Source organism: Felis catus, chromosome D3 (assembly GCF_018350175.1).
Source record: "Felis catus isolate Fca126 chromosome D3, F.catus_Fca126_mat1.0, whole genome shotgun sequence".
In the NCBI taxonomy this organism is placed as follows: domain Eukaryota; kingdom Metazoa; phylum Chordata; class Mammalia; order Carnivora; family Felidae; genus Felis; species Felis catus.
Window position 1 is genome coordinate 3,632,540 of NC_058379.1, and position 3,669 is coordinate 3,636,208.

The window sequence follows — 3,669 nt, forward strand, 5'->3', positions numbered from 1 at the left end:
AGATCCATCCTCCCTACCCATGGGCTATTTGGTGTGAAAATTCTGGTAATTTTTGTCCTTCTCTGTCACCAGTTCCCTTCCCAACATGAATAGCTACAGTCCGTTTTGCCCCCGGACCATGACTTCACCTTCCTATTTTTTCAATACGTCCTCCTCTCTACTGGTCTTTGTGGAGTTTGTTCTGCCAGTCTTTGGATCATTTTCTGGGTTACTTAGGCTGATGTGTTTCACTTAGTTGTATTCCTGGGGGGAGACGAACTTAGGGTCCTCCTCCAGCCTCCCAGTGGTGAATTCCTTTACCTGTTGCTGGTCTCCTTATCTTGCCAATTCTGAGTCATAACCTTGCTGGGTAGAGTATTCTTGACTCGAAGTTTTCCTTCCAGTTCTGTTTCTGCTGGAAAAAAAAAATCAGATGATGGTCTCATGGGCAGTTCCTTGTCATGTAACTAGTTTTTCTCTTGCTTTTAATATTCGCTTTGTTGATGCTTTGATTATACGATCTCAGTGTGGGTGTCTTTGGGTTTTCTAATTTGGGATTCTTTGCCAAGGCACATGGATAACTTTCCCTCACTAGGTTAAGGAGGTTTCTCAGCCATATTTTCTCAAACAGGTTTTCTTCCCTTTCTCTCTTCTCTTTCTGGGATCTCTATAATGCAAATGGTAATACTTGATGTTTCCCACCAGGTCCTTTATTACATTTGAAATTTCTTTTGTCATTTTAGTTGTGTGATTTCCATGAGCCTGTATTCCAGATCACTGATCTGTATCATCTAACCTGTTGATTTCCTCTAGTGTTCATTTGTTATGGTATTCAGCTCTGAGTGGTTATGTTCTTTGTTGAAGTTCTGTTTATTCTCCTGGGTTCAGTGAGCATCTTTATTTGGTGGATTGCTGATCTCCATCTATTTTTCTGAGGTTTTTTTAGTCTTTTGGAACGTATTCCTTTGTCTTCTCATTTTGCCTATTTCCATGTATTAAGTGGATCAGTTTTGGCAACAGATCTTGAAAAAGTTGGGGGACTCAGTACAAACTCCCTGGTCTTCCAAGCCAGGTACTCCAGGGATGTCTCCTATAGGGATTGCGTGCATCCTCCTGTTGTGGCTGGGCCATGAGTGGTGCAGACTCACTGGCATATGGGTCTAGCCCTCAGCATGGGTGCAGTAGCTGCAAGGAAGCTGGTGGGTAGGGCAGGCATCCAGTGCAGCTGGCTAGGAGGTCCAGCTGTGACTCCCACAGGTGCTTGAGGGTGTGGGACCAGCTCCCTGGGCAAAGAGCATTGGTGCCAAATGAGGCTGTCTACCAGAGGGGGCAGTTGGGGTGGGAGGCACTTGTGGACACTCTAGCATTCTGGATACATCCATGATAGATATTCTGTGAGCCCTCCAATGACACTTTTTCAGCTTAGTGTATCAGTTGGGGACAATTAAAGGAACAGAACTATTAGATGTTAGCTTCCTGGATTGTTGGTGGAGGGACATGGGGCAGGTAGACAAGGGTGAAATCCATAGGCAGGATGCCTGGAAGGGTATGATGTAAAGCTGCAGGTCACAGGCAGAATTCCTTGTTCTTCAGGAAAGTCTGCTCTCCTCTAAGGCATGATTTATAGCTCAGAAACAAGACTGGTTCCCATGACATGTACCCAGGGATCTATAGTTCTCCTAGAAAGGAAAGAGGCCATCTCTGAACCTGAATCAATTCCTTAACCTGAAGAATGGTGTTTTGAAACTTCACATGGTGCTGTTTTATCACATATTGTCTCTTGTCCCCAGATTTTAAGCTGTTCTTTGCACTCTTTAGGATTGACCACCAATATCTACTATCCCCCAGGTGTGGGGGCATCCTTCTCGCCTCTGTAATCTTATTGCTGCCACTTCTGCTTGGAACAGCAGCCCTCCCTCCCCTCACTTTACTTGGCCAATTCCTGCTTCGCTTCTAAATAAATATTTAGGAAATACTTACCAAACTCCTCCTTGGGTGAGGACCTTTCCCTAAGTTCTGTACTATCCACCCTAACTCCTAGTGGGTACTACATACTACATACCATGAACACCTTGGATGCCAGCACCATGCTGAGTACTGGGGATACAGTGGGCAAAGGGCAGATGTGGGTTCTTACTCCAAGGGGCTTACTGCCCAACTCATTCTCCAATCTTTGTCTCTTCCCCCTTCAAAATTTCTCTTTAAACTGCAGTGTGATGAACTGAGAGGAACTCTGTCATGGGTCAGACATTTAAATGTCTATTGGAGTATCATGGGAAAACACAGCTCTGCTCCAGAATCTTTTGAGGATTTCCCCTGGAGTGGGAGACTTGGCAGGTCCCACGCAGCTGCCACTTGGGCCAACTGTTCACTGCCTTCTGGTCTAGGAAAGAGTTCAGTTAAAGGAGTTAAAATTATGTGCTCGTTCTTCAATAACGTAAACATGAAGTCACCATAGGAGTCGACAGTTCCATTCTAGGGTTTACACTGCAAAGAACTGGAAATAAGAACTGCAGATCTATACACAAATACTCAGAGCAGCACTGCTCACATGAGCCAAATGGTAGAACTCAAATGCCCATCAAGAGATGGATGAACATGTGGTCTGTCCATACAGTGGAATAGGATTCTGAAAACAAAGTATTGACACATGGTGTTGGATGAGATAAATAAAAGGGCATATATCCTAGGATTCCATTTACACTAAATGTCCAGAAGAGAAAACCATAGGCAAATGGTTTCCAGGGAAACCATGTGGAGTCATTGCTTAGTGGGTATGGGTTTCTCTTGGAGCTGTGAGAATATTCTGGAACTAGATGGTGGGGATGATGGTCCTACAACATCACAAATGCACTGTCACGAATGGTGAATTTTGTGTATTGTGCCACAAATGGTAGGTGCCCCCCCCCCCTGCTCTCCATCACTGTGAGGTCTGGTACTCGGTGTCACAAAACCTCAGCATGTTCTGAAAGTTGTAGAAAGCCTAGGGGGTCACCTGCCCAGTGGGATGGGACAGTTTTTGAAAGGTTTTTAAAGAATGTCTAGTATTCTCTAAGCCTTCCTATCTGAGAAGCCTCTAGCAAATACTAAAGTAGGGTTTAGTTCATAAATGCAATTCTAACCCCTTCTCCTAGTCTGCTTCGGGGCTCTACCAAAATCCCATGAACTTGGATGGCCAGCACACCTTTATGTCTCCCAGTGCTGGAGGGTGGGGTGTCCATGTCCAGAGAACTTGGTTCTTGTGAGGGCAGGATGCCTGGCTTGCAGACGGCTACTTTCTTGCTGTGTTGTTGCGGAGAGTGCTCCTCTCCCCTGGGGAGGGGGGAGTGCTAATCCCATGGCATGAGGACCTCCCCCTGCTGACCAGATAACCTCCCAAAGTCCCTGCCTCCTAATACCTTAACCTTTGGGGATTAAGCCTCGATATATTTTCAGGGGTAAGGGGAACACCATCTGTAGCACACAGGCTTGGAAACCCCACCCTTTCAAGTTTTTCTCCCCAAGATTAAGGACAGATGTTCTCTGGCAGGTAGCAGTGAATTTGATCACACAAAGGTATGACTCCCCCGAGGAGCACTCTGATCTTTCTTGTCTGGATTCATGTTGGAAGCCAGGAATGTGATTTGAATCCACCTAACTCTTGAATTTAAGAATCAATATTTATGATCTTCTATATGACATTGTTTTCAG

General features: G+C 45.2%; 1 long non-coding RNA gene across 1 annotated transcript in view; it reads left to right on the forward strand.

The window, feature by feature from the left end:
- The window catches only part of LOC123381119, a 67,697-nt gene that overhangs the window by 62,481 nt on the left and 1,547 nt on the right, over window positions 1–3,669 (forward strand). The gene's annotated exons all lie outside the window — the stretch shown is intronic.